At 33.5% G+C, this 24,757-nt stretch overlaps 1 long non-coding RNA gene across 1 annotated transcript in view; it reads right to left on the reverse strand.

The window, feature by feature from the left end:
* LOC131998805 (uncharacterized) overlaps positions 1-21,493 on the reverse strand; it is a 55,704-nt gene extending 34,211 nt beyond the window's left edge. The window contains exon 1 of the long non-coding RNA XR_009398873.1: positions 21,422-21,493. This is a non-coding gene — a long non-coding RNA (uncharacterized LOC131998805). The remainder of the gene's footprint in view (positions 1-21,421) is intronic.
* Between the last annotated feature and the right edge of the window lie 3,264 nt (positions 21,494-24,757).

Below are 24,757 nucleotides of genomic sequence, written 5' to 3' on the forward strand. Positions count from 1 at the left end.
AAGAAAGAAAGAAAGAAAGAAAGAAAGAAAGAAAGAAAGAAAGAAAGAAAGAAGAAAACGAAAAGGAAGGAAAAGAAATGTTCAATACACAGTTAAACAAATGAATGTTACTTGCACTTTTTATCAACCTTGGAAAATCTCTCTAGAATTGCATAGTTAAGGCCAGGGCTCTGACTTCTATGCATAGTTTATCACCTCTCACCTTCTCAAGAATTTCTTTTCTACAATTATTCTCTTTTTTATTCTTTCTATATATCCAATTTCTTTTCCTCTATTAAGTTCTTCCCCTGGGATACACATATACTCTAAAATTTATTATTGTTTTAAAATAATTAAAATATAATTTGTAATGACCCTGATGTTTCATTCTGATGTGAAGGACAATCATCTTGATGTTGTTGTTGTAGTTCAGTAAATAAAATATAGCAAAACTCTATCTACTCATTGATAGTTTCCTTTCTTAGTTAATATGAAGCACTTGGATGACATTTTGTAAGAGAATAGGGAATTTTCATCACTTTTCCAGTAAAAATTTCTTGCTTTAGTATTATCAGACTTATACCTCCATGCTTAGATTTTATACATATATGTATATATTATATACAAGATGACTATCTGTTGCAATGCTGAATCTATAGTGATCTGGTTTGGAGATTACATGACAATTAACCTAAACTTTCAGTTTCAAAATGGAATCAAAGAGACAAAATTAAGACAACATGATCAATTTTTGTACACATGGAGGCAAAGACAACTATGTTGTGACCGCAACAGTAATTGTAAGATGACATCACCTGAAGCCACAGCTCAATATCAGAGGCATGAAAGTGTGGAGAGCATACCTCCTAAAATTGATGAACTGCAGCCAAACATAGATAGAAGAAAAATAACAAAAATAACAGATTTCCAGAGAGAAAGAGAAGTACGCTCTACATTCATGATTCCAAAATTTGGCTTCTTTTAGGAGAGAAAATTAATATCCTCCAGTTGGTTATTTGGTGGAATGCCAAATTCAGTGATACAGAGAAGATTAAAACATGTATAAAACATGCATACAGCACACTGAAATTGAGGCACAAATAAATAGAAGGCTCATACATGACAACTTGAAAGCTTAAAAATGGAAAAGAAAAATATATAATTAGGAGAAAAATATGATGTGCAGTGGGTTAAATTCTAGTAGCTTTCAAATTGTAAATGTCAAGAACTCAAGGCCACCAAGCACTTGGGTGTCTGCCATTATGACCTAAAAATTAGGTATATAATTCATTTTTGGTCAGCAGGAATTCATAAAAGGAGGATTGTGGCAAGTATGATCGAATTTCTTTTAGGAGCAGCAATACAAAATTGACAGAATGTGGCTCTTGATATAATTTTATGACCTTTAAAAAGGGCCTTGTTACTATGTTTTACAAAGGACTACAATATAATGGAAGAAAGCATGGCCTTGAAGACAAGCCACTTGAATCTATGAAAGGATGTTTTTTCTATCAAAGGAAACAGTCCTAATTGAAATGGTTTGGAACTGAAGAGAATATTTGGGAACTTAAAATAATTGAAATCCTAATTATCCCCTTTGCTTAACTGAATAATAATTTTAAAGAAATATCACACAAGAAAGATAGGATATGTATATCACTTACAAGGCTTGCAGGCTGGGGCAAATGCAATTTAGTCATTCATAAAATGCTGTAATTCATTGAAATTTAAATTATGTTAAAATCATTAAATTAAGCATGAAATGATACTGACATTACATATATGAGCACTTCATATTGGAAATGCATATTTTATTTGCATAGATATATACTTTTGACAGAAAGAACACATCATGGTAAGATTGAGTCATAAGCTGTGTGCCATTTCACAACATATAATCAAATTTCAGGGGAAAAGCTGGCTAAAACAAATATATATGTGTATATATTTATACATAAAAATAATTTGCAACTGAACCTCTAAGAAAACAACAAAAGAAAAATAAAAACTCGTAGAATAGAAAAGAGTCATTTTGAAACCAAATTAACCCCCTTGAGCTAAAGAAGTAACTCCCTTCTCCCCCAGAGGCTGTTGAACTTTTTGTTCTACCAGATCGTTTTCATTTTTTTAATTAATTGATTTTATTGTTATATAACTTCTTTATGGGAAAAGCACAGATCTGAAGTATACAGTTTAATGGGCTTAGTATATAGATTGGAAAAATGACTGCAAATGATCCCTCTCCCTGTAACCAAGCCTTTTGCAAATTTGGTCCTACGTTGACTCTGGGATGGCCTTGGGATATTGCAACATGAGATACAAGTAGAGCTTTGAAAAGTGCTTTCACCTGGGACTGACTTGCTCATTGCTTTTGGGAATCCTCAAACCACAACTGTGAGAGTTGTGACTTTTGTTAAATTAACATTTGTTAAGTAGAGCCCCAGGGTGTCAAATGGTGAAATCTGCATCAACAAAGACCACAGGGGAAAATTCAATAAAGAGAAGTTTATTACTCACAGGTCCTGGAGGAAGTACATGGTTGCCTGCAGGGGCCACTTAGAAGCTCAGGGCAGGGTATAGGCAGAGACGGAGCAGCAGCACCTGGGATGTACCTCTTTAGGAGCATCTGAGAGTGGTGGAGTGCTTTTGGCTTTTGTGGGCTAAAGCCAGAATGTCAATCAGAACCGAATAGAGTGCGTTTTTGGCAAGTTCCAAGAGGGTCTTACTTAAAAGTTGCACAAAGAGAAGGAGCTGGGGTGCAAGAGAGAGTGCTCATCACTGGGAAATGGGAAGTCACATCAGGAAGTGACTTGTGAGTTTGTAGGCTGTTAGGTGAGGTAGCAAAATAATGGAGTAATTTAAATTCTCAGCAGTGAGAAGGCAATGACGATCAATTTGTTGGTCAAGTCATCTCCTTCCCGCTGGCTGAAACCTAACCAACTACCACATATGTGAGCGTGGTCATCTTAGACGTCTGGTTCAAGCTAGGACTCCAGCTGACCTCAAGTATTGGTTGAGTTGATTCATATCCTAACCTCCTCAGTGACACGTGGATAGATGGCTTCATGAGTGTGTCACTGTACAGAGCTCAGTGCTGGTAAAAGGTCAAGAATCTTACTCTTGGGGTTTAATATTTTGTGGTTGTTGGCTTGAAATTCCTAATAATTGTATCTTTGAATTTGTGTTTTGTAAGTAAAGTCCCATGGGACAATGGAGCATTCAGGAGGAGTTGGAATTCGTGGTTCATACAGAGTCCTATCACCTACAGCCTCCTGGCCTTCCAGGGGCAGATTAGCAACAGTTTTTCTTCTTTCTCTTAGTGCTTGCAACTCCTTCTTGCCTTCCTTTCCTGCCTAGCCTTCTCTACCTGCTCCTGCCCAGTGACCACTGCTGTCTTCAGTGTTTTGGGTGCAAGTGCTAGGTCTTGTGTGAATAATATTTCAGCATCTCAGGGTGGGGCATGGTAGCTGCCATCCCTGCTCTGGATACAATGCCGTGCAGTTTCTAGGTGGGCAGGACTTTGCCTCAACTTTGCTCCAGGTTGCAATCCTTTGGGAGTCATCTATCTGCCAGGGGTGGGGGCAGCAAGCCCATAGTATGGGGAAATAGGTTTCCTTATCTTTAGTAGGAACACCTTGAATTTCTCTGGTAGCTGACAGGAGAGGAATCTTGTGGACAATAAGCCATGCCCACGTGCCACACAATGAGATGAGATGTGTCTCCCAGCACCTGTGAGGTTCATACCAGTTCACACTAGTGAGTATTCACTGCCAAAGAAGAATGACATCAAATTTAAAATTTAAAAATGACCATGACAGGTCACGAGAGAGAACATCTAAAAAGAAAGGGAAATTTGTAGTATCTTTAACAATTTCTCTATCCCATTAGGTTTTTTTCCCCTTTTTTTAAAATTTATTTTCAGTGTTCCAGAATTCATTGTTTAGGCACCACACCCAGTGGAAAGGAATCCATATTTTCCATTTGCATTAAACCCTGCAAATTATGTAGTCAGCTCTGCCCACAGAATCATGAAAATTAATAACTGGTTTGTGCTTTAAGCCACTAAATTTAGATATATTTAATGTATTATGTAGTAAAAGCTACAGATGAGTTTGATGAGTTTTGACAAATATACAACCCATGCAATTAACACCCGAATCAGGACATAGAATGTTTCCATCATCACAAAATAGTTCTCATAGCCATTTCCAGTTTGTGTCTTGTCCTATATATATATATATATCTTTCTATATATATAGATAGATAGATACATATATATATTCAAAGCGTCAACTGATGACTTTCTTTAGCAGATTTTTTTTTTTTTTTTGAGATTCACCCATGCTTTGGAACATGACAACTTATATTTTCCAAAGATAGATTTCACAGTATCTCCCAACCTACATGTTCTTTTACACTGTAATTTTGCCACTACTTTGTTAAGAGATGGAGTTTATTCCCACATGCTTTTGGATTCAGGCTGGCCCTGTGACTGCTTTGACCAATATCAAAAAATTGAAGTGACAGTGTGCCATTTCCAGTTGTAACTCTTAACTGGCTTGAAGTTTTTGCTTCCTGCAGTCTAGAAAACAGATACTTGCCTGCAATGGACAGAACTGTAGGATAAAAAAAATTTTTTATCTTAGTCTATTGATCATATATTTATGAGAAAATTTCTCTATTTCTTTCATTTCTTGTCTGTATCTGGGCACTTAATTTTTCCCAATATCTATTTTGCCTATGCTTGCAACTGTCTCAATTACTGTCAGGTTATTGTAATTATTGAAACTAACTTGGGTAAGTTTTCTTTGTTTTTTTTATTTTCAGAAGATTTATATATTAGAGCTCCTTTGTGCTTCCATTTTAGAGGGTGGTTCAATGGATTAAGCTTCTGCCTTCTGCTCAGATCACTGTCTCCTGGGATCAAGCCCCATATCTGGTTTCTACTCAGCTGGGGGAGTCTGCATCTCCCCCTCCCAGGCCTTCTGAGGCCTTTCTTATTGATTGGAGTTGGTTCCTATGGTTTTATGTTATCATTTTATTTTTGTTCAATATGAAACACAATTTTTATGGTACCAATCAATTGGTTTTAATACCTTAAATTCTTAGTGCTCTAATACTAATACTGTACAGTGCTTATAGTTTAGAGTGATGGTATATTTCTTGACTTGCTTGATGGATGCATGGATGCTTTCAAGAGAATTCATTATGTTGAACACCTCTGAGGATAAAACATTAAAAATTTTAAATAAAGCTCTAAACCAACAACTGTGCAAAGCACAGGTAGAATATCCAACTTCCCAGAAAAAAATTACTTACCGAAACTTACTCTAGAATAAATATAAAATCTTAATAACTTGGTAAATTGATGTAACAAATCTAATTGTTAAAATCTAGTCACCATCCACCCCTAGATCATTTTATAGAATTCTTTTTTTTTTTTAAAGATTTTATTTATTTATTTGACAGACAGCGATCACAAGCAGGCAGAGAGGCAGGCAGAGAGAGAGGGGAGGAAGCAGGCTCTCTGCAGAGCAGAGAGCCCAATGCGGGGCTCGATCCCAGGACCCTGGGATCATGACAGGAGCCGAAGGCAGAGGCTTTAACCCACTGAGCCACCCAGGCGCCCCCATTTTATAGAATTCTTAGCACTCAAGAATGCAATAATTCTAATTACCTTTTAACTAATTCTAGGAAAGACATGTAGAGAGAAAAGGTTCTCAAGGAATTTCAACTATATAATGTTTTATTTCATTAAAAACTGTGAAAACAAATGACAACACCTGAAAATTTAACATAACTCAATTTGGACACACACGAGTAGGTGCAAGTATTGTCTATACCCATGTATCTGAAATAATGCCATAATGGTTATGTGCAATACATGATAGCATATTTTAAAAGATAAATATAGGGGCACCTGGGTGGCTCAGTGGCTTAAGCCTCTGCCTTCAGCTCAGGTCATGATCTCAGGGTCCTGGGATCGAGCCCCGCATCGGGCTCTCTGCTCAGTGGGGAGCCTGCTACCCCGCTCTCTCTCTCTGCCTGCCTCTCTGCCTACTTGTGATCTCTCTCTCCCTGTCAAATAAATAAATAAAAATCTTTAAAAAAATAAAAGATAAATATATTTAATATTTAAATTGGTTTTGTATTTTATAAAGAGTACACTATTCATATTATGTATCACCATTACTTTACAACTACATCCATTTTTGATTTACCTAAAGTTAGAAAACAATGTTATTCAACATTGTTATTCCTATAAAGTTATCATGAGTGATGGACATTTTCCAATTGAGATCTATTTTCTGTATTTTCTATATTCTATATTGGGCTTGCATATCACCTGTGACTCTGAAGCATCCACTTTGATCCAGATAAAAGAGGCCAAGAAAAATTCTAGTGTTTTCAGCCTTTCAGTGACTATCTTTAAAATGATGTAGTAGGGCTACATGCTTCCTACACATTTTCTACCACTAATTACCTCTGAACTAGCTATTTACTGAACTGGCTATTATTTTACTTCTTTTTTAATTACACAAGTAATTTGTGACTATTGTAGGGATGTTAGAAATGTATATTTTTACCTTCACAAATTGTTAGGTAATATAGAAGTTAAGAATGAACTTTGCAAATAAGACATGTAACTCCATTATTAGTTACATGATGTCAATGTTATCTCTATATCTATAATACCATCTACCTCATGTAATGGTTTAGAGGATTAAATGTGAAAAAAAATGCATGTATAAGTGCATAACTGAGTGTTGGCATAGTAGTAGCTGATCAGTAAATACAATTCAATATCATTATACATTAGGTGGTGGTAATATATATATTACATTATATATATACATTTTATATATATAGTATATATATACACATTATATATAAAGTATTATAATATATAATAGTAATTCACATATAAAATGTGTTTGTTAATTTGTATCCTGTAATATATATGATCTATAATAATATATATATATAATATTAATATTATATATAATATTAAGCCAAAATAAGGTTTAAGCTCTTTTGGGGAGTGAACTCCCAAAAAGGTAAGCTTGAGGGAAAGTGGGGAAAGGGGAATATAAGAGGGATGTAGGGAAAACAAGTACATGAGAAAGCATTACCAGTCTGTCTAATGTTTCACAAGAAATTACACCCAATTGCTTTGTTTCACATAATGTGTTCAGAAGGCCTGTTTGAAGCCTAGAAACTCTCAAAACTGTATGAGGGGACAGGGGTGCAGATAAAGAGAAGAATTTACCCATGATCTCCATGCCATGCCCCATCTTCCAGAGATCATCAAAATTAACTCATAAAGGTAACACCAGACATATCTGGTGGGTTACTTGGACCATCCAGCTGGTAAACAGCCAAGGTCTCCACAGGTCCAGTTCAGCTGGGGAGATTATTTGGCTTGGTGATGATAGCAAACCTGTGATCTACCTTCAGGTCAGGTCTAGCTAAAAAGCAAGGAGAGTGTTGAGGGTCATGGTGTTTGGGGGCAAGAGCTGTTAGCCAGAATAAGTGAATATGGATCAATATTTTACTGAGTCTATTACACAACCATGATCCACATAATGTTTTGAAGCCTTTTCTTTCTGTTCAGATATACACTATGCGACATTTTTTTTTCTACACTGAAGAAAATTCAACTGTAACAATACGCCTGTATTTTTCAATCATTGAACTATTAGTAGGAGAATTTTTTTTAACATTTTCTTGACTCTATTAATATTTCAAGTAAATACTCTTGCTACCAAATCTTTGTAGTCAGTTTCTTGGTGTGGATAAGCTGTCTCAGGTGCTATATACACATTTTAAATGTTGAGAATGTTGTTAGTTTTTCCTCCTTCCAGATGATTGTGCCAAATGACACTTCCTAAGTCGTTTATGGGTTTACCTGCTTACTACAAACTTGATTCTCTAAGCTTTTAAATAATTTTTAACTCAAAATTTATCTTGGACAAATGCAGAATAAGTTGGTTTTTCACTGTATTGTTTATTTAAAGTGATTTTGCATTATTTTCAAATTTTTATTTCTTACATATATTTTTCTCTTAAAGTGTTTTACTCTCAAAATGTTTATTTTCCTTTGCCACTGAAACATAATTTTATATTTAAGAATATAAATTATTTGCGGAAAATTTTCTACATCAGTCAGTCATTTGTCTTTTCCTTTTTACTAATCATGATTATGCTACGGAGGATTGTTGTTTTTGCTGTTAATATTAATAGAAGTAGATGTAACATTTTTTTTCTTATGGTTGCTTTTAATTGTCATGTTTAAGATTTTTTCACACCCTTATGAAATTATACATTTTCAGGTTGTTATTAAAATTAGTACAATTTAATTTATACTTAAAAATGTTTAACAAACTTAGATTTTCTGTTGGCATATGTAGCATAGTGATTAAAAATTATACATTACTACTAGTAACATTATTTATTAAATAACTTTCCTTTACTTGCAGCTTTTTTTTTAAGATTTTATTTATTTATTTGACAGAGAGTGAGATCACAAGTAGGCAGAGAGGCAGGCAGAGAGAGAGAGAGAGAGAGGAGGAAGCAGGCTCTCTCCTGAGCAGAGAGCCTGATGCAGGACTTGATCCCAGGACCCTGAGATCATGACCTGAGCCGAAGGCAAAGGCTTTAACCCACTGAGCCACCCAGGTGCCCCTATTAATCTTCTTTTTAAAATTTTTAAAAATTTTTTTAAGTGTTATTTAAATCTTCTTGACTAAGTCTCTGAAAACCTCACAGACTATGGTTAGAATTAATATTATAAATTAAATGAGAATAATTGACTTTCTGACAAGATCCATCCAAGAAAAAATGTGTACTTTTAGGTAACATAATATATACTGATGAGAGGATATTCAACCTTGGTCTTTACTTGTTTTTTCTTCTTTTTAATATTTTAAGATATTTTACATTCTGTTGTTTGTTTTGTGATATATTTCATTAAAATTCCTGGTGCAGTGTGTAGGATACTGTGAAAATCTGGTCACACATGCATATTCCTGGAAATGGATGAAGGTTATTATCCACAGGTCAAACCCTGACAAATGGAAGATGAAAGCCAGTAAAAATAGTTTTTTTTTTTTGTTTTCTTTTTTTGTTTGTTTGTTTGTTTTAAATCAATGACCCTTCTATAAAGATGAACAAAATAACTTTGGGTTTTCCAAGATTAGGGCTTCTCAGTTGATAGTGTATCTCTATCTAAATGCCTTAGCTATCCATAAAACAATGATGATTTTAATTTTAGGTCTACTTTACATAACCACCTTAAGGATCCTGCAGCTTGTCAAGTATAGACAGAGAGGTAGAGTCACTATATTGCCCATTTTGTTGTCATTGCCATTGTACATGTTAACATGTCCTAGTCACAACCATACCTTGCCTTTAGTAGCAATTGATATAAATGGTAACAGTAACAATTTCTTTTTTTTTTTTAATGACTTTATTTATTTATTTATTTGAGAGAGAGGAGCACATGTTCGGGGTGAGGAGCAGAAGAAATAGACTCCCCACCAAGCAGGTACCCGGATGTGGGGCTTGATCCTAGGACTCTGGGATTATGACATGAGCTGAAGGCAGACACTTAACTGATTGAGCCACTCAGATGCCCCTACCTGTAGGTATTCTATTCTTTGTTTCTTTATCTGCCTATGCTAGTATACATTTTAAGCTCTGATGAATATATCCTCTGTTTCATGGATACTTTGCTTCTAGTATGAGGTCTTGCCAGTGCTGGGGATGTATTTTCCACCATATCCCATTTATTCTGGTTTACAGACATGAAATCATCAAACATGTTCTGTCACAAATTTGTCCTTTATAATTTTTGTAGATCTTTTTCTTTTTCTACTATGCCTTATGCCTCCTTTTTCTGGAGCTTTTGTTTAAACTACTCTCAGCTATACCCTATCTTTTCAGGAATGTATTTATTTCCCTATACACCTTCTATGACATATGTCACACAGGCCCACAGGTGATCAAATTATAACAATAATTTATGCATACAGAACCTATATTGGGGTTAACATGATGTATATGAATAATAAAGACAGCGAGGGAATCTTTTTTACTTAATTCTTAACAACTTTCTTGTCTAAGGAATATCCTTTAGCGTTCTGTATTTTTCCAGTATGTTAAAAGTACAATGGAACCTCATTTCTCAGGAGATGGTATTACCAAGTCCAAATAAAGTCTAGGGTTCTGTAGTGTCTAGGCTTACGGACGGCAGATGGCAAACAGCATCTAATGATCAAGATATAGTTGACATAACTGTTAAAGTCATTATCTGCTTTTGTGAGTCAATCCCAGTTGAAGTACTGGGAATAATCCCAAGTAGTGTTCAGTAACTAAAAGTCAGTGTCATCACAGCATATTTCTTAAGTAATAAATAATAAAATATTTATTTAACAAAATAAACACAAGACTAAAATTATTTCTAATAATTACTCTATGGAATTAAGAAATTAAGTATTTTTATATTTATTTCATTAGTATTGAACTACATTCAGAGTTAGTCACTCTCTTATTTTGCATTTCTTTATGTGAACATTTTACACACACATCAAAAAAAGCCAACAGGAAGTATAGCAAAAACTAAAAATTCTTAGCAGAGGCTTTTTTAATCCATAGCAGCTGTTCTAGGAAGTGACTTGACTAATATTACTCTATGAAGCATTAAACTGACTACACTCAGCGATATCTGAAGCAAACATTTCAAGGCCACGTGAAATGAATTATTTGTGAATTATGAATGTATTTTTCTTAAATTCATTATGACAATGGTACACAGACTAAAGATTTAAATGCCATGTAAGTGCTTTCAGACTTAATGATTGCATCTTTTTTCACTTTTGCAATCTCTCTCCCTTCTTCCTTTTTTTTCCTACCCAATGGGAAATTTATAGTTAACACACATCATGTTTATTTCTAAAATCCACCTCAAATTATTTCTGAGTGTGGTATCAGTGTTAATTTTTCCCATTAAAAACAATGTATAATAAATCCATCCAATTTGTAAGAAAGGTCATTCTATCATTCATGCAAGAAAAAAATTGATTTTATATAAATTGATCTATTTCTGGAATCCCCGATCTGTTATGTCAATACTGTACTTACCTCACTATTTAGACAGAAATAAGTCTTGAAATCAGGTAACTGAGGTCTTACAACTTTATTCTTCTTTTTCAAAATTGTTCTAGATATGCTATGTCCTTTTGTTTTTCCATAAAACGATATAGTCAGGATTAAGACTTACATAAAACTGCTGAGATTATGAATGGAAGTGGTTAAGTCTATTGATCAAGTTGCTACAAATGGTTATCTTAAAAGTATTGATTTTATAATTCAGGAAGTTGTATATCTCTACATTTATTTAGCTCCTCTTTAATTAACCTACAGAATACTTAAAGATTTTAGTATAGAGTTAGATAATCTCTGTTTCTAATAGGAGTGTTTATTCTATTTTCATGTGTACTATCATATTTAGATCTACCAATTTTTGTCTATTTCCTGTTTGTCCTGTTGATTTTATTCTCTGTTTCTCCTTATCCTGCCTTTTTATAGGGGATGGAATGTTGTTTTAAGACCTTATTCTATTTCCGCTGTTAACTTTTTAGGTATAGCTCTATTTATCATTTTTATTAGCTGATCTAGGACATGCCATATGCACCTTAAGCTTACTACTGCCAAATTATAATGACTGTTTTACCAGCTACTTACATTTTTTTTCCAGAAATTTCAATAATGTTTTTCCATTAAATTTTCACTTAGGTGTATTATATGCTTACAATGCTGGTACAAGGAGCTACAATTTTAACTTCATTTTTCAGTTGCTGCTGCTACTTAGCACATAACAATAAAGTTGACTTTTGTCAATTAGTGTCATATCCTGTAATCCTTTAAAATTCACTTACTAGTTCTAAGTTTTTTCTTAAGTTACAATTTTTCTGTGTAAGTGCTATTGATAAATAATACATTTTACTCCTTTTTTCATTGTTATGATTTTTTTTCTATTTTTTCTTTTTGCATTAGCCAGAAAGTTCCATATAATGTCAATAAGTAGTGGTCAGAATGGACATCCTTTTCGTGGTCCTAATCATAAGGGGAAATATCACTATTGCTGTAACAGCTATAAATATTTGGCAGATGCCCTCTATTAAACTGAAGAAGTTCCCTTCTATTTCTAATTTGCTAAGAGTTCTTTTTTTAAAAGAGTTATTAATATAAATGCATCTCGAAGATTTGTCAGTTGTTTTACTTGCTTATACTAAGATGGTTAAATTATGCTTCCCTTATTTTGTTAATAAGGTGAAATGCATTAATTAATTTTCTAGTATCAAGTCATTCCTTTTTTGAATGCATTCCTGAGTGTCACTGATCTATCATTCCCCTTCCTTGTTTTCAAGATTTGCCACCAGAAGAACGCTGGCACTATAAAAAGGAGTTGTGTACTTCTCCACCGTCTCTTTCCATTGGAAATACTTTGTGTAAACTCTGTTGCTTCTTCCTCATACATCTGATAAAATTTACCAGTGAAATTATCTACATCTTGGGTTTTCTTTGTGTAAAAGTTTTATGTTACCAGTTCAGTTTCAATAATATGTAGTTACTTCAGTTTTCAATTTTTTCACATTAACTTGCTAAGTTTTGTTTTTCAAGGAATTTGTCTATATTACCTATGTTGTCAAATGTATGGGCATAAAATTATTCATACTATTTTCTTATTATCATTTAAGCAAACGTAGAAAGTATAATAATACACCATCTTTCAGTATTGACATTGGTAAATTCTATTTTCTCTTGTTTTTCTGTACAGTCTTGGCAAGGCTTTATCAAATTCATTATTTCAGTGAACATATTTTGCTTATAATTGTTTTCTTGTTTTCTAGTTCATTGATATCTATTCTTATTTTTCATACTTCCTTCTTTTAATAATTTTGGATTTAAATTTCTAATCTTCTAAGAATGTCTAGAGTGGATATTGTAACTATAATTAAGTAATTATAGTTAAAATTATTCTCCTTTACTGATTATTTTACTTAATATTGTGAATGTCTTTCTAACCATGCTTTCGTTGTATCCACAAATTTTGATATGTTGTGTTTTCACAAATGCTTTTGAATATCCCTAATGATATTTTTCTTTGACTTAGGGTTACTTGGAGAAGTGTGCTGCTTTATTTCCAAACAAATGGTTTTTCAAAATGCCTTATTTTTATTGCTATCCAACTTAATTTATTATGTGTAAAACATTTTTGCCTGTTTTCCACTTATCCCATGTGTTTTTGGTTCTTGTATTTCCCTTTTTCCTGTCTTAGTGCTGGTGGATGAAACATCCTTTCCCCCCCCCGCCCCCCTGAGGATTTAATTTCATTTATCCAATTGGCTTTTAGCTATTCCGTCTATGTGATCCTTAGTGCTTGTAATAAGGATAAGCATATGCATCTTAAAATGATGGCAAAGGAGTTTGAGTTACTACTGTAACAGATCACATAAAATATAAATATTTTGCAACATTATATTTACCCCCTCCCTAGTTTTAAAGCTATTACTGTCATATACTTCACATATACTGAATTCAGTGTTTTTAAAGCTTTAATTTTTTATTTGTGATTCAAATAAATAAAGTGGATTTTTAAGAGAGGGATAATTTCTTAATATTGCCATATTTTAGATTTGGTTTTTTTTTTCATATTTTTCCTTTGGATCCAAAATTTACCTATAGCCATTCACTTTCAGTCTGAAAACTTATTATTTCTTCTGCTAACAAATTATCATAGTTTTTGTTTATTTGAAATACCTTTATTTCAACTCTTTAAAATGCTATTTTATTATCTTCTGGTCCTCATTATTTCTAAGGAAATATCAGCTTACTTTGTATAGTTAATTTCTTTTAGGTAATACATTGGTATTTTTCTCTGGCTGCTCTTAAGTTTTTAAGTTTTCAGCAGTTTGTCTACATTGTTCATAGGTGTGGTTTTCTTTGAATTACCATGTTATTAAGTTTGTTGAATTTCATAGAGTTATAAATTTAGACTTTTCCTCAATGGTGAGAAATTTTAAACTATTAAATTTCTCTGTTGCTTTTGCTTTATTCTCTCTCTCTTTGCCTTCTGTAGCTCTAATTATGCATTTGGTCTACCACAGATATTTTCCTACAGATGACTGAAGACATTATCACTTTATTGCAATCTGTTTTTTCCCCCATTTGCCATGGCAGATTAGTTTCTATTAATTTATCTTCTATATTACCAACAATTTCTTTCACTTTTTCCAATATGATATAAAGTTCATGTAGTGAATTTTTCATTTTAGATACTATAGTTTTCACTTTAGGAATTTATAGTTTTTTACAGTTTTCATTTTTTTTCCCCCTGTAATTCTCCATCTGTTCACTCATTGTGTCAGTATTTTGCTTTAGGTTCTTAAAGATATTTATAATATTTCTTAAAAGCCACTGTCTGTTAATTCTAACATCTGTATTTTTTTAAAGATTTTTTTATTTATTTGACGGAGAAACATCACAAATAGGCAGAAAGGCAGGCAGAGAGAGAGAGGGGGAAGCAGGCGTCCCACCTAGCAGAGAGCCTGATGCGGGCTGCATCCCAAGACCCGGAGATCATGACCTTGGCTAAAGGCAGAGGCTTAACCTACCGAGCCACCCAGGTGTCCCACAACTTTATTTTTTTTCTTTCTTTCTTTTCTTTTCTTTCTTTTTTTTTTTTTTTTGCACTTTCTACTTATATATTTTTCTTTTCTCTACTGGTGTACATTTTCCTCTTTCTTCATATTTCCATTACTTTTAATTGCATGCTCTATATTGTGGATAATGCATTGGACTGTTCCTACTTCTGTTATCTTTCACTGAAGAGCTTTTATTATCATTTTAGGAGGTTTTAAGTTTTGGCAACACTTAACTTCCAAACTCCATCTCTCTTCAAAAGTGGGAGAACAGCAACTGAAATTTCTGCTTAGCCTTGTTAGTGTCCCTAATTGATGTTTCTGGTGCAAACCTTGGAGAACCTCCTGCACAGGTGTCATTCAAGAATTTAAGCATAGCTTACATAAATATTTATAAAATCTGAAACAAGATTGGATTGGGAGGGAGACAAACCATAAGTGACTCTTAATCTCACAAAACAAACTGAGGGTTGCTGGGGGGAGGGGGGTTGGGAGAAGGGGGGTGGGGTTATGGACATTGGGGAGGGAATGTGCTTTGGTGAGTGCTGTGAAGTGTGTAAACCTGGTGATTCACAGACCTGTACCCCTGGCGATAAAAATATATGATTATAAAAAATAAAAAATTAAAAAAATATATTTATAAAATCTTCATGCTTTTTTCTATCTGGGTCTCTCCCTCTAAGTAGTTATGATAATTTCAAACTTAGTTCTTTGATTCATGAAACCAATTAAATTTTGTCTAACTTTAAGCCATAGCAGATTTTTTTTTGGATTTTGTTTAAGCAGATTTTTTGTTTGGATTATAGCTACATTATGCTTCATACGTTGGAGAATGCTCTCAGGTAAAATCCATAAAAATGTGGACCTCATTCAGTATAGTTTCCATCGTTTGTGGGTTTATCTATTCCCATTTCTGCCTACTTTTGGTCAATCTCTAGTGCCTTCAATCTTTTTTTCTTAAGTCTGGAATTTGCAAAAGTTACTTTATTCCTGGAACTTGAACTTCTGTCTGTCTGCTTTTACTTGCAAACTTCCTTGGGTTTCATTTTCAGGAAGTTAATGCATACTTATCCATAAATTGATCAAGCAGTGTAAATAATAACAAGATTATATATGATATATTAATTATATTATATATCATATATATTATATATTAAACCAAATTTTGGGGCTCAGATTTCTCTCTAGTATCTGAATATTAGAAGGAGGTTGTAGGCAGATTAAAAGAGTTTTTTTCCTGATAACTCAGAGTTTGCCACAAACCTAACATTGAGAAATGAGTATAGAATACTAATCTTTCTATAGATTTTTTCTTTTTGAAATGGATTTGAGGACCACCTGGGTGGTTCAGTCAGTTAAGCTTATGCATCTGCCTTCGGCTCAGGTCATGCTCCCAGGACCCTGGGAACAGTCTACATCAGGATCCATGCTTAGCAGGGCGCCTATTTCTCCCTCTCTCTCTGCCCCTCCTCCTGCTTGTGCTCTATTCCTGTCAATCTTTCTCAAATAAATAAATAAAATCTTAAAAAACAACAAAAAAAATGGATTTGAGCACATTCCAGGAAAGGTATATGGTTAAGTTAGGAAACTGATTCAGAATGCCCAAAACAAATTTGATGTATATATCTGGAAGAAAAATTTTACTTAGTATTTTGCAATAATAAAATATTATTTTGATATTATTTTTTTGGAGTGCGATAAATATTGAATTATAGTACACATTTAAAATTAATTTTTATAGAGTAATTATAACAGTTACACTGATACACATTCATCTTTGCTCAATAGGAGTCCAAATGATTAATTATGCAACAAATAATTATAAACTATAAGTATAAACATTTGTATGTATCAAAATTAAACTAAATTGATTGATTTTGGCACAAAACAAATATTTTAACAGCCTGATCTCCACTAAAAAATTTAAACTGTTTTATAATGTATTCAAATATTTTTCCTAAAGATTTTATTTTTCCTCCTTTTGTATGGGTTGCCTTCACTGATTAAAAGACAGTCTATTTATTCTACTTCACCTTTCCTTTTTATACTGGCTGCTCCTAGTGTTCTTTAATGATGCACATTATTAATACTGACAGGAACTTAGACAAGTATAAATTGGTGCTCATCTGGAAGATAAATTTGTAAAGTCAAGTTATCATTATTTCATAATTTATTACCTGGTTAAAAGCTGCTACATGACATCTGGTTGATTTTTTTGTAACACAGTTCTAATAATCAGATATTAGTTGCATATTGACTTTTTTTAATATAAGGGAGCTACGTTATTGAAGTGTAAAAGTTAAAAAGCAGAAACAGTTTGAAAGTAACAAATTTCTGGGTCATAGAAAGGTAAGACAATTAATGATAACTTTTGCTGATTCATTGTCTTCTTTGGTCAAATAACCTAAGTGTTGTGATTTATTATAGGAAAGTACCAGGGGAAAGTACTTCCATTTTTTTTTTCTCTTGACAAACATCAACTGTTGATAGGCTAGCTGAAGTCACATTTATCAATTTCTACTCTGCTGTGGGAAAATTCTATTGAATTATAAAGTATAATTTATAATTATATAATTATATAAAGTAGATTTATTAAAACTACTAGACTCACAGACACAGGCTTTGAGTAAAAGAAAGTGTGCATTTATCAGTCTTTGTTTACTTTTCTTTGGTCTCTTTCTCCTGACACCTGAGGTTACTTGATGCCGACAATAACTCTGCCTTCCTTCACCTGAAAGTATAAATCTTTAGAAGAGGCAAGACGAATTCAATAGCATTTACCCCAGTTACCTGGTCCTGTGTTCGTTGGTCTCTGATCAATTCTAACTATGGAGTTTTCAGTTTGTTCTTGAGGTTTCACCATTTTCCTGTTTCACCTCACAAAACTCAATCCAAGTCCCCATTCATTTTACCAGTTTTATTGGAAGAAATTTAAATTATGCTCTCCTAATCAGTTCTGTCTATTCAGGTTTGTAAAACCTACAAATCCCCGCTTCTATGCTTGTAGTCATTTACTTAACAGTGATTCCTATCATCCACTTAATATTCTATCATGGTTAGTTTTTGGGGGGAGATGTTGTTTCTTAAGTTATAAAATATACATGACATAAAATTTACTATTGTAACCATTTTAAGTGTGCCCTTTAGTAGCAATAAATACCCTTACATGGTTGTCCAGTCATCACCACTTTCCATCTCCAGAACATTTTCAGCCTCATAAACTCAACTTTGTACACATCAAACAATAACTCCCTGTTTCTTCCTCCCCCAGTCCCTGGTAACTACCATTTTTGCTTTTTGTCTCTATGAATTTCACTATCTTAGGTACCTCCCGTTAAGTGGAATCATACAGTATTTATCTTTTTGTGATTGACTGATTTCACTAAGCATATCTTCAAGGTTAATGCATGGTGTAGCATATATCAAAATCTCATTCTTTTTTTTTTTTAAGATTTTATTTATTTATTTGACAGAGAGATCACTAGTAGGCAGAGAGGCAGACAGAGCGGGAAACAGGCTCCCTGCTGAGCAGAGAGCCCCATGCGGAGCTCCATCCCAGGACCCTGAGCTCATGACCTGAGCCAAAGGCAGAGGCTTACCCCACTGAACCACCCAGGTGCCCCCAAATTTCATTCTTTTTGAAGCTGAGTAATACTACATTATATGCAATACACCACATTTTGTTTATCTGTTTACCTAATCGGTGGACATTTGAGTTGTTAACACATTTTGACTATTGTGAATAAAGCTGCTGTGAACACTGGTGTGCAAATACCTGTTTGAGTTGCTGCTTTAAATTCTAATAAGCAGAATTTCTGGTTTATATGGTAATTCTATGCATAGTTGTTTGAGGACCCATCATATTCATATTGTCTTCCACAGAAACTACATCACTTTACCTTATCACCAACAATGTACAACTGTTCCAATTTTTCCACATCTTTGCTAACATTCTCTCTCTCTCTCTCTTTTTTCTAGTAATAGCCAGTGTAATGGGTGTGAGTTGGTATCTCATTGTGTTTTTGATTTGCATTCCAAAATGATTAGTATCATAAATAGTTTTAACTGGATATTACATTTTCTGCTTAGTGTTTAATTGAGCACAAAATTATAGTAACATCTTGATGTCAAAGTATTTTAAGACTTAAATATTCAGCCTACATAATCATCTGCATAAATGATAGTTATCCACTTAAAGAGGAAAACTGGGTATTTATGAAAAGCATATTAATATATATAATTCCAAATCATATTTCTAACTTCCTTGCTTTGAGAGAAATATGTTGACACTCTTCCAAAGATTAATCTGATAATTACTATGTAGATAAATGTATGGTGGAAATATAAGAGGCTTTGGGATCCAACAGAAATGTCTTGAAATCTGCTTCTGATATTTCCTAAATATAAAGAAGTAGGCCAATTATTTAACCATCCAGTCTTGATTTCCTCATCTGAAAATTAATAATAATAAAAATAACTATATCATAAGGGTTGGAGTAGAGATTCTTGGAATAGCCAGGATTATTCTTCAATAAATGCTGAACTCCCTCTTCTTTTGGCAGAGTTTAATTCCCCACCTTACTGGTGTTGGGCTTGGCCAGGTGAGATGTTTGGCCAATGAAATATTAGTAGATATGTTTCAAGCAGACCTTAATGTGGTTGTACAGTTTACTCAGTTCTTAAGATCATTCCATTTGTTAGGAGCCTACTATACCCCAGTTATCTACTGGTTGAAGAGTTATCTACTGGTGAACCCTGACCTAAACTAAAGACTCTGGCTAATGATGTGCCAGTGCAGTTTCATCAGTCATAACAAATGTACCCTCTGGTGGGACATGCTGATACTATGAGAGGCTGTGCATATGCAGGGGCAGCAGCTATATAGGTAATCTCTGTACTTTACTCCCAATTTTGCTATACTGTTCTAAAAATTAAACTTTATTGAAAAATAAATTTGAAAGAGAGTATTATCTTTATCACATGTTAAATAACAAGATCCATTAGTGATTTGATAAAAAAGGTACCATAATTTTAAAGATGTGATCAGGGTGAACAATATGGTTAAATATATATAATACCTGTAAAGCTATGGAAATATATGTGATATCGATTGGTGACAAATATGCTGAAAATATTAATATTACTATGTTGCATTGTTTATATTTATAACCAAAGGATGTATAAACTGAAGTAAAGGATTTAGCAAAAATAAAGAGCAAGCTCTTTAACTTCCTTACAGGTCAATTTTTCCTACTAGCTGATGTTTCTGGTTATTAAATAGAACATCGTTTGAAAAGTGCATAGCATGATGCCTTACCTTAGGGATATTTAATAATTATGCATGTATGTAAATCTGTCATAATCACTACAAAAAAATCCAAATATATTTTTTTAATGTGACCAAGTCTGTGATCAATTGCAATCATAGAACAACCATCACCACAGAACAAATAACATAGCATGCTGGGAGTCTAGCAACTCTGAAGAATTCTAGGGAGAATTTAGTTCTATCTGAAGATTAAGAAATTCTTCTTGATTATAGTGCCTAAAGAATGAAGAGAGGGCTGAATATAAACAAGGAAGAATGTTAGTGGAGTGTACACATAGGAAAAAATAACTAGAAGTTTATGTTGCTGTATAGACATATCAGAGTTCTGAAGGGATGAGAGTAAGAAGGCAAGTTATTATTTTTGTGACAAATTTTTGTGAATGTAAAGCTAGGATATTTGCGGTTGTTTCTGTAAGTAATGAGGACTCATGGACTAAGTGTTCAAATTTGTATCCTTGGACTATTGTAATTGTTAGAATTTGAGTTCAAGTCTGAAGCAGGTTAGGTATTTTCAGGAAAAGTACCCATAAGACTGCAAAATCAGAAAAGAGATAATGTGAACTAGAAACATGGCATAGAATGGTCAAACAAGTCACCAATGCCAGACATATATAAACTCAATCCCCCACTTATTACAATGAGTTTCTCATCTTACAAAATTATTCACATGGCTTTTTGCCTCCATATGTGTTTAGCAGTATATGCACACACACATGAACAAACACACTTATGTACATATATGCCAAAATTTACATTTAAAAATGTCATGAAAATTTCCTACCTTTCCTGTATATTAAATGTATATTATATATCTCCCATAATAGGATATAGTACCATGACAAGTTTTCTTTTGCAACTTTTCATTATTTATAAGAGGAAATAAGAATAGCACTTTGATTGAAACTCATAGTCACTAGGAAACTGAGATTAAATAATATTTGCCTAATATTATTCAAATATCAAATAAAATTTTAAGTACATCCTGAAATCCCAACTCAGCATAGCTCCAATTGTAAAAACTTTTCAGTTTGAACTTTAAGTGCTTAAAGTCTCTGTTCTTAGCAGGATACTAAAGTGTTGAATTTTATCTGAGAGGGAGCAAGTGAGAAGGGTGAAAAATCAGACAAGTCACCATATAATCTGATCTGTTAAGAAAAGTATATAAAACAAAGAAATAAGTATGGGTTTAAGGACATTTGAAGACTTGGATTAGTTTTGTGGGTTTTTCCCCCTCCAACAATGGAGTGAAATCATCTCTCTGAAGCCAAAATAAATATATCACTACTTACCATATGATATTGCTTTAAGGATTGAAAAATTAATGTTGGCAAAAGATACTAGTGTATGTAGCTCACAGAGGACTTTCAAAGGTTTAACTGGGAAACCAAATTCTGTAAAACACTCTCACCTGCAATATCACGCAATCCAACCCAAGCTCTCGACCACATTTCCACTGCAAGTCTTCACAGACAGAAGTAAAAATTGAGGAAATACTGCAAAAAAAAAAAAAAAAAAAAAAGCAGTACAAAGATTGACCAAATCTATCCACAGAATAAGAAAGCCCACCCTATGTGTTAAAATACTGAAAAAGTCTATTAGGGGATCAGAGCACCTATTCCAGAGAAGAGACTAAAAGGTGTATGGGGACGTGGGAGGTATGAGAAGATGAACTTGAAATGATAGTTCCCTAAGGACAGAAGGAAATAGGAGCAAATATGAGGTGCTCTAAGGAAAATAAACAGTGAAGATGAAAACAACAACAAGAAGGATAACTTAGCACAGGACAAGAAAAAAGAAAATTAAACATGTAAAGAAACACAATGCTTCCCCAAATTTCTTCAAAACATTTACTTAAAGGAAGAAACCTACACTACAGGAAAGCAATGCTGTAGAACTTAAAACCTGATGAACAAACTTGTCATCTCTATCCACAGAAATGCAAAAGTGTGAATTGTTTTCAACTGTATAAACTGTATTCTCCTATATAAAACATTAAAAAATTAAACAGCAAATGAGAATCCTAACAATTCAGCAAATGAGCCCCCTCTCCCCTAACACACACAAAATGGCAAGGTAGAAGGGATATATAATTCAACACTCCATGGTCCTCTGCATCAAGCCAGGAAACATGGTAAGAAAATGTGGAATATTGAAGCTTGTAAGTATCATGTTTGAAGATGATATGCATCACTTCCACCCATATCTTATTGGTCAGAGCTAATTTCTTGGCATTAACTGAATCTAAGAGGGCTTACATACGTGCTGAAGCCATACCAAGAAAAAGAAAAAACAACATGTCATAGATACTGGTAAGAACTAGCAGTCTCTCTCATGACATATTTAATGGCCTATAATTTGGCTGGTATGGCTCCATCAGGGTGGTAAGAGTGAGTGTAATAAAGGAAATAAAGGAAAGAGGAAGCATTCAGACCAAAATCAAATAGGAATCCCATTTAGATTTTTTTTCCTAATTGCAAAGATAATGAGATCCCTTAAGGAGAAAACTCAGATGAAGATAACAAAGATCTGGAATTCTCCAAAACATGGAGATGAGACAAGAAACAGAAGCCACAAAGTAAATGGTATAAAGAAATATGGAGATTGGGAAAAAACAAAAAAACAACAACAAAAAAATTAAAGCTGAGGTACAAACCAAAGAATCTTTAGAAACAGTTGTCCTAAAGAGAATATTTTTATTGAAAATGCTACTGAAAGACTAATTAAGATGTGGACATAGAAAAAATAATTGAATTATGATAAAATGATGCCTTTTGGTAACATTTTTTTCGGAATCATTGGGGAAAACCAACCAAAATGAACAGGAGAAAATGGGTGACTAAGAAGGAAGACAATGATTCAGACCAGTCCTTTAGGCTTTCCTTAGTGAGTCATTGTTGCACACAAAAAAGTTCTAGAACAAATAAATAAAACATAATTTCAACTCTCAAGAAACCCATAATTTAATGGGTATCCAATTCACTAAATCCCATTTTATGTTTTAGGCTTTTTACTAGGTATGGAGAACATGGCTCACTGGAGCACAAAGAAGGACATTATCAACTTAATTTAATTAAGTATTCTATTGTCTCTGAAGACAAGTGGTGAATAACGTATATTCTACCTCCTGTCAAACTTAAAAATATATTTCTGGCTTAACGTTTTAATTGTAGCTCTGTCATTGATTAGTGTACTTAAATTTCTTTTGAATAAATTTTTACCACGTGCCTTTTTAGCTTTTGATAATAAGGAATTATTGGACTATATTTACTATATAATATTGCCTTTTATTTTCCTTAACCTCCATATTCTTTTCCATTTTTCTTATTTTGTATATTATACTGAAGTATTGCCTGAATTATACGTATCAATCTGGTCAAATCTTTTGTCCCTTATCATGATAGAGTTCATTATCAATAATTATGCTTTTAGTTATAGTTTAAGAGTAAGATCATATTGAAATATGTTTCTGCTTTTTAAGACTTTATTTGAGAGAATAATAGGGAAAGAGAAGGGGAGAACACAGAGGGAGAATGAGAGGGGGAAGCAGACTCCCCATTGAGAAGACAGTATGACACTGGGCTCGATCCCAGAACCTTGAGCTGAAGGCAGATTGAGCCACCCAGGCACCCTGAAATATAATTCTTAAATAAACTTAGCAAAGTGATTTTTATGAAATGATTGTGTATAATGTTAGCATACAATTATTTATCTCTTTCTTCTCATCTGAGGTAACTAGAGAGAAATGTCTTTTTTTTCAAAGATTTTACTTATTTATTTGAGAAAGAGAGAGAGAAAGACATAGCGAGAGAGAGAGAGAGAGAGAGAGAGTACAGTGGAGAGGAGAGGTGAAGCAAGCTCACAGCTGAGCAAGGAGCCCATGTGGGTCTCCATTCCAGGATGGTGGGATCATGACCCAAGTTGAAGGTAGCGGCTTAACCACCTGAGCCACCTAGGCGGCCCATAGAGGGAAATGTCTTAATAAATAGTGTTATGTTTCTTGTTAAGTCATATGGTAATTATGTATTAAATCCTTGCATAATTAATTAAGTTCCAAACACAATATATTTAACAAATGCATCTGGTATTCATGTTTTTTCCCAAAGAATAATCTCTGTAATATGATGCTGTATAAATTGATAAGAATAAATATTTCATGGTCCCTAAAAATGCCATTAAAGTCCATTTACCTCATATGGAAGACTTTTTTTTTCCTAATTGCAAAGATAATGCAATTTCTTCATGCAATTTCATACAACTCCTAAATAGTTAAAACTCAGTTATACTGATCAAAATAAATTAACAAAATGTGCTATTTTTACATATATTTTGCTATATTTACTCAGTTACTTTTTACCAGTATCAGTACTTTACAATATTAACATTAATGTATATAAGGCATTATTCTTAAATTTTGCACCTAAGATTTTTTTTTAAAGATTTATTGATTTATTTTAGAGAGAGAGAGAGAAAGCATGAGTGGGAAGGGCAGATGGAAAGGAAGAGAGAACCCCAAGATGACTCCACACAAGTGTAGAGCCCAACGTGGGGCTCAATCCCACGACCCTGAGATCGTGACCTGAGCCTAAATCAATAGTTGGACACCTAACTGACTGACCACCCAGGGAACCCCATGCCTAAGATTTTTATTGTTAATCCTGTTTTGCTTTTTCCCTAAAAGTTATTTTTATGAGTAGTCAATATTTACCCCAATATAATTGTAATAGGCAAAACTTATCCTAACATT

This window comes from Mustela nigripes, chromosome 13, assembly GCF_022355385.1.
Source record: "Mustela nigripes isolate SB6536 chromosome 13, MUSNIG.SB6536, whole genome shotgun sequence".
NCBI classification, from domain to species: domain Eukaryota; kingdom Metazoa; phylum Chordata; class Mammalia; order Carnivora; family Mustelidae; genus Mustela; species Mustela nigripes.